Below are 13,368 nucleotides of genomic sequence, written 5' to 3'. Positions count from 1 at the left end.
TGAAGTCAATGGGAGCTGACTTGCATTACGCAAAGGAGACTGTTGCCCAGATATTCAGCATTTGTTTACAGTAGGGGAAAAAAAAACCTCTCAAACTATTGTTGAAAACTATTTCACAGCTTATTTTTAACACAAACAGCTTGAAATGAGGAAAGCTCAGTTGGTAGGAATTTCATATCTAATAGGACATGAATTTTGACCATTTTATAGCACAAGCAGTTAAATTTCAGATGCTTTTTCATAGCTAAGTAGAAGAGCCTCTTAAAAATGGCTTGAGAAAAGTTTATAAAAATAAGGTCTTAATTGCCAAATTTTCTCCCACTTTCAGCAAATACTTTCCCAACAGTAATCGAGTGATGGACCATGGGCCATGCTGGTGAGAAGATACAGTGTCTGCTGCAGGAGACCAGTGAAGGACTGAGGCAGAAAAAGATGTAGGGTGAGATGGCTGGCATCAGCTGGTCCACAAATGAGACAGAAGCAAAAAGGACAAGGACAAATCAAGAGCCTGAAGAGGAGGGGATGCAGAGCGGAGATGAAACACACAATGAAAGACACACTAAGGAGTTTGGAGCTGAAAATAAAGTTTTATGATGAAACTCACTTTAGTTGTGAAGTGCTGCTGAAAGAGATGGTCCATTCTCACCTCATTGCACTCTCCCCTCCAACCCTGCCTGTAATTTTTAGCATTATTCATTTTACACCATGAAGTGACTAAGAAAGCTGATCTGAAAGACAATCAGTCATATAATCATACAGATTTACTTCCCTGACTCAGCTCACAAGGGAGACCAGGGGAGACAGTCAGAGGAATGAGAGTACTTCTTTCAGTAGCAGCCCACAATTAGATTGGCAGAACCACATCCTGAGTTCAGCAGGGGACTCAGGCAGCAAGCCAAGGAGAAAGCCAGCACTGGCCTAGCCAGGAGACTGAGCCTGAAGAAATGGGGAGGCTAGGAAGATGAAAAACTGGTGGAAAAATAATGCTGGAGGGAGTGAGAGGCCTGAAGAAGTGAGCTGTGATCTGGAAGAAAGGAGAGGTTTGAAACCTGTTGCAGGAGCCTTTATCCTCACTGGAGTGCATTCACATCCTGCCCCTGAAACCAAATCAGAATATGCTAATTTTCACTATTCATTTACTACCACTAAACACTACCAGCAAAATCTGTGATGTTAATTATGAGCCCATGTGCATGCCTGATTGCCTTCTGTCATCACTGAAGATGACATCTTATTATTGCAACCAGCAATCTATGCATGCAACAGGCAAAAGCCATTTGCATTAATTAAACCTATTGGAAAAAAAAAATCAGTGTCATCATACCAGCATGATAGTATTGACAAAACTTCACGCTGCCAAAAATAGGAAGAACTAATTAAGCAAAAAGCCAACCCAAAATCAAAACCCACACCAAGTTGAATAATTATAAATGAGAAAAGTCCTAGAATTGCAATTCACAATTTACTTTTTACTTTTTACACAATTTTACTAGGCTAGTAAAATAAAGCTAAACATGAAAGATTCATTATTCAGTTGAACTTTCCCCTAGCAGTGATATCTACAAAAACAAATAGCTTTAAAAAATAAATTTTGATTTATCATCTGTTCTTGGTCTGATAAATCTGTTCAGACATCTATCACATGAAGAGTTAACTTCATTCAGTTCTCCTTCTGCATCCACATTTCTCTACCAATGGAAACTTAGTCTACACACTGCTGGTGGTTTGTGTGGATGACTGTGAAATACAATAAGTTATCCCTCTAATTTACTTAAGTGCTACTGAGAAACTGTCCTGCAATGGGAACTGGTATTTTCAGTTTTCCCAGTCCAATTTTTTTCTCCCAGTCAAGTCACTGATTCACTTAGTGATCCAGAGCAAATCATTTATTTAATTGTACCCTTAACAAGCCAGCTGGATAACTAAGTGCAAAACAGCTCTACATTGAAAACCAAATGCTATGTCTAAACTGTGCCTTCCTGAGAAAACAAACAAACAAACTGTCCTATTTTCCCTTGGGGCAATCATGAGAAAGTCAAGCATTCCAAATTCATTTCAAAACCAAGAAGACAGGTTTAAGTTTGGTCTCAAAAGATGTTTTCACTAATCCACTAATTAACATACTGGTTTTGCATCTTCAATGTTAAGCAGCATGTTACTGTAACATTTTGTAAAGATTCACCATTTTTAACAACATCTACTTGTTCACTTCAAACAGTCTACATCTCAACTATTGTCTCTTTAAAACATCTGTTGGCTCACTTAATGAATGCTTGTGATTCGTAAGGCCTATTATTAGTCCTGAGCATACATCAGCTAGAAAAATAGAGCAAGCTAGCTTTTATGTATTGCTGAGCAGAAAGTTCACTGTGTTATATAAACCACTGCCTTTAACTGTTAAGACATATTATAAGCTACTTATTTAGGATTATGTTTCATTTTACTTCCTAATCAAAATAGCATATATTACATGTGATGGCTGCATCAAACTGAACCAAAAAAAAAAATACTTGACAAGTTGGTATATAGGAACAGCTCTTGACTAATGTATTCATCTGGGGTTATTTACTAACTCTTCATACATTTTTCTGCCACTCCACAAGAGCTACATTTGCTACGAGGCAAACCACCTTCATCGCTCTTTAACCATAAATGACAGTGAAGATGTTCAGCGTTCTTTCAGTGGTGTCCTGCACCCACCTGTTTCTCTATGGATTTGATCACTAGGAGTAGGCCTATAGTAAGTGCAGTCCTGGAATGCCCACACAAAGTCACAAGATTTACAAACCGAGATTATGTCAACTTTTATGCCAGAGTCAATCTGTGTATCTTTATGATTACATAAGAGGAAGTTGGAAAAAAGGGAACTTTTGAGAATGAAAAATGACAGTTATAATTTTTATTAATTTTACTTTTTACCAGTCTAAATGTGTGGGAATTCCATCATTGCTCACTCCATTTGCGGTCTGGCTTTTCACAGCATTTTTCTAAGATTCTACTAGTCCTACAGCAAAGTATTAAATAATTTTAAACAAAATTATAAAAACCAAAATACTCAATTGCAAATATGTTAGCTAACTGTAGTTCTGAAGGAGCAGAAGATACACTTTGTTATCTGTAATACAGTTTTATAAACAAATACTATAGGACTAAAAGAGGATCAAGGCTACATGAGCTCTATATATCCATTTTTTTTTAATTCTGCAGGCTCCTGTAAATCTAATTCCCAGTAAAAGCTACTGGATTTTCCCAAAAGTACCACCACCAATAAAGTTTCAAAATTATTTTTAAATTGTATTTTCCAATTTCTCTCACATTAGAACAAGCACATACAGCAGGCCTCCATAACACAATCTAAAAATGTTCATTTTGCCTCCAACTCCTTTGAAAGAAAAATGAACCTAAACCACGAATTTTTGCTGATCTCCACTCTGGGGACAACAGTATTATTTACCAGATGACAGTAAAATGCAGATTTTTGAATACATAGTGGCTCAGATAGTTTTTTGTTTGTTTGTTTTCCAGATTCCTATTAAAGATTAAAACAAAAATCCACACTGAAGTGCTCATATAATTGTGCATGCTCCTCATTCTGTTCTCCTGTGCCTCCTCCTGGGATACCACCCATACAGGAATAGTTTTTGAGTAGGAGGAGCAGGGTTTAGTCCACTGAAAAAGTGAAAGAAAAGCCTGTCAAAATGCAGTCTGTTATAGCCACAGAGCCTATGAGAAAATAAAACCTTTAAAAAACTGTGTATTAAAATAGAGAAGAAATATTCTACATCCATTTTTCTTGCCATTTTCTCCAGCTGTAATTGTAATGAGTACTTGGTTCTTGTAACACCAGTCTTCATTTTTTATTTATATGATAAACAGAACTTAAAATAAAAGCTCATCTGCAGACCTGTGCAAACATAATTGCATATTATAACACTGAGTTCAAGACATATTGATTATATATATAAGAACTACTTTTTAACAAATTTGAGAACACAGAAATTGATTTTTTTTTTTATAATGCCTTAGTACAAATAAAGTAAAGTACTTACAGTCATCTTGGTTCTGACTTCTGGCAGAAATCTCAAGGCAGTTTTACTCTGTGTGAAGGAGAATTTATGGATCTGATGAAGGAACCCCATGTTGTATGTGCTATAAAGACTGCTGCTGTTTTCTCAGAATTTAATATACTGAGCATAGCTGACTACTGCACTGAACACAGCTATAGTTTTAAGGCTGCTGTAAAGCCATTACCCTTGCTCCTCAGGCCAAACTGGACTATTGAAATTCGGCACATACAAAGAGGTTACTAAGACCATTAGTAGAGAGGAATCACTGCTGCTGCCCTGTTGTGGCAGCTGAAAAAAAAAACAACAGTGTTAACCCTATTTAAAACACTGCTGTCACTGAAGAGGAAATGGTATTTGCATAGTTTGTTTTGGAGGACAACAGGCAAGAATTCATTTTCTTAACACCATGTATGCTGTACAGCAGATTTCTTAAATTCAGTATCTGTGTGTTCAAATAAATACTACACCAGGAAATACTAAATATCTACCCTATAAAATACAAGTATACCTGTGCAGTCTCCTTTCCTTTGTTAATTTTAAACTACTAAATCTGATCTCAAAGAGTCTCTAAGTCATTACATCAATACCCACAGTGCAGACCAGCTATATACAAGCTTTATCTCATACACAGATATTCTGATATTTTAAATCATTCTTAGAAGAAGACTTAGCTTCAAATTTTTCCATTAAACTAAACTTCCTCATTTAATCCTTGAGAATTAAAATGATTGAGAGGTTCACCTTATCTAAATATGCTGATCTACAGGTAACATACCCTTAAAGTAAACTAGAAGACAAATAAGCCAAACTGGAAACTTAGAGGATGAACTGTCATTACGCTGCAAAGGGAACAGTCAGTATTTGTTCCTAAGTTGTGTTCTTTAACACAGACTTAAGAAATTCTAGATTTAGAGGAAGCCAGTCATGATTCAGGTTTTGCCATTAGTGCCATTTTTGTACAATTAAGACACAGCACCTATTCTCACAGCAATTCTCAGCCATGAACTTTGCAGATGTTTTTATCTTGCTGCAAAAACAGTGATGTAATTTTAATCTCCTGCCGGGTATTTATTTACAAAATTGTATATATATATTTTTATCATCTTTACATTTTAATTACATTGTGGACAGATTTCTTATCCTGTGATTAAAATACTGGTGCAAAAATAACATTGGAGCTAACGATAACTACAATGGGACAAAGACTGCACTGATTTGTTTCAGCCTTACTCTACATATGCATTCCACCCAAACGGAGTGGGAAGCAGGGTGGCAGACTACCTTTTCCCCCATTCTGGCTTTGGCCTTCTGAGCACTGGGAAGCTGCAGAGAGAAGCAGTGACCTTTCTGGAGAAGCAGCTCTGGTGCAGTGGGTGGGAGAGCATTCAGAGAGGCACAGCAAGCAGGGAGCAGCAGGCAGGAAAGCTGAAACAAACAAAAGGGGTTGCTTAGTGCAGAGAAAAGGCTCAGATCCAGAGCTAGATATACAGGTGTTTCTATAGGAGCTTGAAAGGAAGCCCTAAATTACATAATGAAACTGCTGACACTTGCTTCAGAGGAAGTCAAAATTGAGTAGACGGATTCCCCCAGTAGGATACACTGGGCAGGAGGGTTCTTTTGCAAACCTATCAATCAGACTACATTGATGAGCCTCAGCTTTCTGCCCTGTAGAGACCTCTCATGTTCTTGTTTGAAATTTTGCATCAAATACAAATTAAAGATGGGAAGCTTTAGGTTTCTTCCAGCACACTCACTGTAAAATAAAGACAGTGGAAATTTTGATGACTCAGGGGTCTGTCAGCTAAAAGTGTTATATGATAGATCATGTATATATTTATCAACTATATGTATTCATAGGTATATAGAACAATCAGCTAAGAATGATACATGAGATGTATGATTATAAATCTTCTTCTGCCCGCAATATATAACTCCTAATTAATTTAACGATAATTCTTCAGCTACAATTTTTTTTTTTTTCTATTTTAGCACATCCTTTATTATTTGAGTTCTTCTTCAACAGCACAGTTTCATAGCAGGAAAAGATCAGTAAGAGACATTTAAAATCTAAACCCAGGAGATACATTCCACTTATCTTCTGAATCATCAAATATGATCTCCATTGTCCTTTAATTGTACAGAACCTTTCCCTATTTTTAAGGCTAGGATTGTAAACTCCAGGAAAAAGGAAAAAAAGACAGAATATCTTGTATTCTAACTTTGTAATGACAATAAAGATAAAATCTTGTCCTGACACACATACTCTGCTATTTCCTAGAGGGATGATTTCCACTTCTTTTGGGACATACATTGTAATAATAAATTCTATACCAATCATACACGATGAATCAGTTTCTGGAGACAATAAGCTAATTAAGATTCATATTAATTTTAAAATCCTCCTTTCATAAAGCTCATTTTTCTAAGGAAATGTGAAGATTAATTCAGCTCATGGCTGTTGCTCATACAAGAGGAACTTCTATCCATAAAGGTATGTGCAGTCCTAAACACAAATGTACAGTTAAAAATGATTTTTCAAACCTCCTCTTCCATAGAATTTTTCCCTGCTTTAAGAATTGTTGACACTGAGCACAAAGACAACAAAAACACTGCTGTCTGAACTTGAAGCAGCAGAACAGCCTTAAAAAATCTGAGGGCATCACTTAGAATTATACAGATAAGCATCTGTGACCACAAAGACTCTTGCAATAAAAAGATTTTTTTTACTGAGTTCTACCAAGCACATACACTGCGCTCTCAAGCTGTTCAAGTCTCTCTCTCCCTCCATCTTTCTCTCCACTGCCTTCCTTCTTTATACAATATATAAGCCCTTTGAGTTGACAAAACTATTTATATTTTCACAAGAAGCAGGAAACTGTACAAAGGGCTTTGCAGTAATCTTTAAATCATACGTTGAGCAACTAAGAACTTCAGAGGGAAACCGTCCTTCTGAGGGGTGAATACACAGCATTCACTGCAGCTAACTTGGTGGGCATGGTTCAGTTCGTAGCTCTTTGGATGCAGACTACCTGAATGTTTTTTGGTTACTGTTGGAAGTGCACTGTTTTGTTCTCAATCATCTATCTACTTTCATGTCATCTGCATGACCCAAAGATATACGCTGAAGTCTGAAATATAGTTTCTTCATTAGCTATCACTTCTGCTGCTTCAAGCATTAACTGCAGATATATAGAAGGGGAAAAGAAAAAGGGTTGTTCTCCTGGTTTACTATAAATGTGATTGTATTTGCAAGCTTGTTAAAAAGATTCAAACAGTATTTCCTCCCTTGCTATTGTCAAACAAAATTCATTGTTCACTTAAAATAATAGCTTTTACAGAATGAGTCTGTATTCCTTTTCCTTACCGGAAGATTGCAGGAACAAAACATTTGCTGCCATTCTTGATTCAAATAAAGATTTAAAGCCCTGCATATCCTGCCTTAAATTAATTTTAAAATATTTATTTTCCACATAATGTCAAGATCATGGTCAATCTGGAACGACAGCTTACAGTCTGGAGCAACAGCAGTTCCTTGGGACCTTGATTAGCAAATTCTCTCTGAGTCCATTCAGTAAAAACAAGGGCCACTGAGGAGCCACCTGAGATTCAGGGACAGAGGAGACATAATTACAGTTAATTACAATTCCTCCCTCAAAAAACTGCAAAACCAATTAAATAACTTCTGTGTGGTAGGAGATGAACACTCACAAAACAAACAACTTCTACATACTTGAAGAAAAACAGTAAACAGTAATGATGGTCTGAGAATAGCCCACACCTGCAGTGCTGTGTGTCTGCTGGTGCCTATTTAAATTCAGAAGGGAATCAGTCCTTATGTCAATTAAAGCAAGTTCCTACAGTGGTGCCATTCTGCTTCTCTCACTGCTGTTCATTTCACAGATGAAAAGGAGCTGCTTAAGGTGAGGAAACTGCTTGTTGGCAGCAAAACAAACAAGCCTGGTAAGTAACAGGGAGGTTTGGCAAGGAATCAAAGTTTCCTTCCCTTCTTTGTTTTAAACACTCGATCCACTATTCTCTATACAAAGTATATGGAAAACTGTGAAGAGATTATCCATTTCTTTATCCCTTTCCCTGCCCAGAATGGCAGGAGTCTGAAGTGAGACTGAATATAAGAACACTTATTCACTCTTAGTTCTCATGGGGAGCAGATTCTGGATTAGCATTGGTTCATGAATTAAGAGGCCTGACACTATGTTTTCAATCACATCAAAAACAAAATAATGTTTTAATTCACAACTGACACATAAAGATGAGGAAAAAGCAAAAATGTGCCCACTATAGAGCTGCAAAAATGAGAAAGATCACCTGGAGGAAATTCAGAAAAGCAACTTATCTGTTGCTTGATTTAACAGAGAATCCTCATTATTCTCTTAAGAGAAAAGCATGATGAACTAGTGGTTCTTAGGCTGAGTCAGACAATGGATCATTATCATGTTATCTGAGCAGCATACAAACAGCACTTAGTACAAAGCACATTTTCTAATTTCTTCTTCCATTTATATTATTATAAAAAGATACACTTGTACAATACTGCTATGGAAAACAGCTGCCCACATAAGTTGCATTATTTTTTCTAAATATCAGAACTGAGGAACACAGAATTATTAAATTAAAAATGAGAGATAATGTTGCTGCTGTTTCTTAAATAGAATCAGATCTAAGTAGCATTAGATGCATAAATATCTAATCATTACACAAACTTTCCACGGCTTCTCAGAGTTTGTACTTCAAAATGCTATACCCTTCAGCTTCAATTCTTTTTGCAAGTGTGCTCTGACAGCTTATTCACTTGATGCTGGGTTCCAGAATTCAGCACCATTTTTCACTTTCAGTATGCTAACATGGGAAATCAAAAGCTTATGTCTTGACTGGGGTGTGGCAGCACAGCTAGCCTGTTTTCATCAAACATCCAGATTCAAACCTTTGCAGTTATTCTAGGTAGAAGACTACTTACACCGATCTTCTCAAACTTCACTTAATATTAGGATGGAACCAGTCCTAAGAGTCAACTGTTGATTTTCAATGCATCTCTTTTTTATTCTTTTAAAGAGAATTCAACATTGTTTTGTGGTCAAAAATAGACTCTTACCTGTCCCCAGAAATGCATTAGCATACCAGTATTAATGGGCGATAGTACAGAAATCAGTCTAGAGGAGGGAGGAAACAGACACCTTCAAAACAACTAAAAGAAAATTCTCCTATATTAGTCAGTATAAACATCTCTGCCAAAAGGCTACTTTCAGACCAGCTTCATAATTCTTGCATAATGAGTACAGAAGAAAATAGACCTACAAACCAGCCACCGTATAACTGTTCTGTCAAATGTCTTTCTGTATAAGGTCAATTGAGAGCTACCTCCTGTTTTTCCCAATATCCTGTTGATGTTATGCCTTGGGAACAGAAGCAAAATTCTTTTGGACTTATTTACAAATCAGGCACATGTCTCCAGTTTATGAGAAGGAACTGGCTAAACTGATAATGGGTGATACTTGTTCTTGATGAATGTCATGTAACTGTTACTGATCATGAAAAAAAATTACCCATACTTCTTATCATGAACTTAATTCCTTCCTACAAAGAACAACACCACCTGGAATGCTCTATGGCCTCCTCGTTTGATACTGTAGCACACACTGTCTCACTAGTTTTATTCTAATCACAGAAATACCAAGATACAGTTCCACAACCATCTGACATGGACAAGTATTCCTAACAGCTTGACTGAACTGACCCGATGCAGCAGGCGTTTTTTTCCATCTTATTTTTCTCCACCTTCATATCCTTGCATATTACATCTGTCTTGCGCACTGACGGCATCAGAAGCAGGCTAAGCCCTCAGAAACAACCACTATGATGACTACACTCCGCTTTGCCTCTTCTTGAGAAGTCCAGGAGACTGGAACAATTTTGCTTATTGCAGTTTTATGAAGGTATTTCCACAGAGAGATGTGTAACTGAGTACTGCAGGCTAGCAGCACAGTTACAAGAAAGCTTTCATAACTGGCTTTCATAATTGTTCAAAAGGTATCCAGTCAGAACAGCATGTGTGAACATCCAGTCAGAACAGCATGTATTTCTGTGTGAATGTGTGCTGACAGGACCACTCAACAAATCTGTTCTTACTTGCAGTGGAACTTTTACCTCAGCAATTCAGAAGTCACGAGACATGTCTAGCACATCCTATGTCATGCTTGCACGAAGCCTTGCAAAGCAAACCTAGCTAAACGTTCCTGTACAATAGCTGCTTTTTTAAACAGTTACTCCACTATTGTTAAGTGAACTACAAGTTATGACAACTGATACATCCAGAGTCATCCCTTTGGCATTCTTTATAAAAACATGAATCACCGGAACATTCACCATGTGGAACTCCCATCATTAGGATATGCGTACAGTGTGAGTTCAGCCGTGCTGTATCTTTCCATTCTGCACAATATAACTGTCAGAATGACCTGAATGAATCATATAGGCCAACATGTAGGCTTGGCAAAGAACAGCTCTGATAAAACATGTCAAAATTAATTAGTTATGTTTAGCTTCAAGGAATGTTTGTGCACTGAAGAAAAATGAAAATTTTCATTCCTCATAAGCCATTGTACCAAATGTTGTAATAGCACCCTGTTTATGTACATTAATCAGAAACCAAAACACTTGAAAGGAGTTGGCCTACTAACAAAGCTCAGGCATTGAAAAGCATACACAAAGACCACAAACAGGCTAGAACAACTACTAGAATCAATTGTGCGAGCACTTGGGCAATAGCAAAGGGAGGATTTAACCACTTTAGCTGCTCCAAAGATGTCAGAGGGAAAGGAGTAGACCTAATATATCCAGATGCCGCTTCAGAGATACTCATGTTTTTTTCCTATGCTTTTTTCCCCACAAAATCCTTCACATATTGGAGCAGACTGAAAGGCTGTTAACAACATTTTTTTGTTTTGTCTTGTGGCACATTTTGTCTGTCCAAGCTGGAGGACTAACTTTCCCTTTTATCTACAGAAGGTTGGCACAATTCTGAGTGAACTTTCCCTGAAAGTTAGTGGCTTCACTCAGAACTGTGCCAACCTTCTGTAGATAACAGATGAGGATACAGATGTGGCAATAAATTTAAGAACAATATAATATCATGCAAGAGAAACAAACTCATGTGAATGGTGCAGCACAGATGTCACCATTTATCTGCCCATTTACCATGGATCCAGGTACTTGCAGTTACAGTCCTGTGCTTTTGTTCCTCCTCTCTTACAGCAAGAGATGCCTAAGAGACTTCTCCTCCCTTATGAATACTGAGTATTTATTCAGACTTCTGCAATTGAAAAGGGCTAACTGATGAGAAACTTGCATTAACTGTCTGAACCTGAACAAAGCTAAGAAAATAAAAAACAAATAAAAAAACCCAAATTTTCCCAAAGCAACAGTAAGATTGCCAAATTTAAGTGAGATACTGGGTTTGAAATTACTTGCTGTAATAATGCAATGCCTAATTATAAAAAAACCTAACACTTAATTGCATTTGCCTTCAATTTCTCTCCATGCATTCTTTAACGTGTCTAATGAAGCTCCCTAAGGCTATCACAGTGCAACATTCAAAATGTTCTCTCTAAAATGAAATGATCATGAATGACCTTTAACCATAACAATTTATACGCCTCCTAACATAAAATGTCAATTATTTCTTTTATCTAGATTTCAGAATTGATGGCTTGTCACATGAAAAAAAACAGAACTTTCTTTTAGCAAAACAAAAACAACAGAGAACTCCACACAAACAAACCTAAGTGGCAGGACCTACAGCAGTTCTCTCATGCAATGAGCTATAGTTGCTGAGATCTTAGTTCTTAATCTAAATCAAGTGAAGGCCAGTACCTCTTGTGCTACTGCTGTTACCTGGGAGCTACCTTGCCACAACCTCCTTTCAGGGAGTTATATAGATAAGGTCTCCCTTGAGCCTCTTCTTCTTAAGGCTGAACAAAACCAGTCCCCTGAGCCACACCCTGTAAGACTTGTGCTCTAGACCCTTCACTAGCTTCACTGCCCTTCAGTGAACTGCCCTTCAGTTGAATTTTTCAACTTCAATGACTTAATTAGGTTAATACTAAAACTTATTTTGTCTCTTTGAGCTCAGTGAGACTAGTGGAGGTAATGGTACCTGGGAGGGCAGCAAAGAGGGCCTGCACTTCGGCCACAACAACCCCAGGCGACGCTACAGGCTTGGGGCGGTGTGGCTGGAGGACTGCGTAGAAGAAATGGACCTGGGGGTATTGATTGATGCTCGGCTGAACATGAGCCGACAGTGTGCCCAGGTGGCCAAGAAGGCCAATGGCATCCTGGCTTGCATCAGAAACAGTGTTGCAAGCAGGAGCAGAGAGGTGATTGTTCCCCTATATTCAGCACTCGTCAGGCCGCACCTCGAGTACTGTGTCCAGTTTTGGGCCCCTCACTGCAAGAAAGATATTGAGGCCCTGGAACGTGTTCAAAGAAGGGCAACGAAGCTGGTGAGGGGTCTGGAACACAGGCCATATGAGGAGAGGCTGAAGGAGCTGGGAATGTTCAGCCTGGAGAAGAGGAGGCTCAGGGGAGACCTCATTGCTCTCTATGGCTGCATGAAGGGAGGTTGTAGTGAGCTGGGGGTCGGCCTCTTCTCTCGTGTCATTAGTGATAGGACCAGGGGGAATGGTTTCAAGCTACGCCAGGGGAAATTCAGGCTGGACATGAGGAAGTATTACTTTTCAGAAAGGGTGGTCAGGCACTGGAATGGACTGCCCAGGGAGGTGGTGGAATCACCGACCCTGGGGGTGTTCAAGGAAAGACTGGATGTTGCGTTGAGGGACATGGTTTAGTAGGAGCTATTGGGAATAGGTGAACGGTTGGACTGGGTGATCTTCTAGGTCTTTTCCAACCTTAGTGATTCTATGATTCTATGATTCTATGAAAGAAAGTCTGGACTTGAGATGCAGTGGAAAGCTTTTCCTTTTACATTCTCTCTTTGCTAGTGGCCTTTCTTCAGAGTTGGCCAGAGTAATGCACAAGATGTTCACATAAGAGTAGACTTTAAGCTATTATGAACCTCCCATTTCAGCTTCAATTAAAATTATCAGGTACTTTAACAGCAGCAGTATGTAAAACAGAGCAGGAAAGACAGCACCACTTGTCTTACAAAGCACTGTAACAACAGTCACTACAGAGTGACCGGGGTACTCAGTAGCCTTTGAGGGATGGCATTTAATCCAATAGAGTTCACAATTTAGTTTTTCAGATTAGATTAACACTTGAAATGCAT

Source organism: Tetrao urogallus (assembly GCF_951394365.1).
Source record: "Tetrao urogallus genome assembly, chromosome: 9".
Classification (NCBI taxonomy): Eukaryota; Metazoa; Chordata; class Aves; order Galliformes; family Phasianidae; genus Tetrao; species Tetrao urogallus.
The sequence above is the reverse complement of the archived record's forward strand: the minus strand, read 5'-3'. Positions refer to the sequence as shown.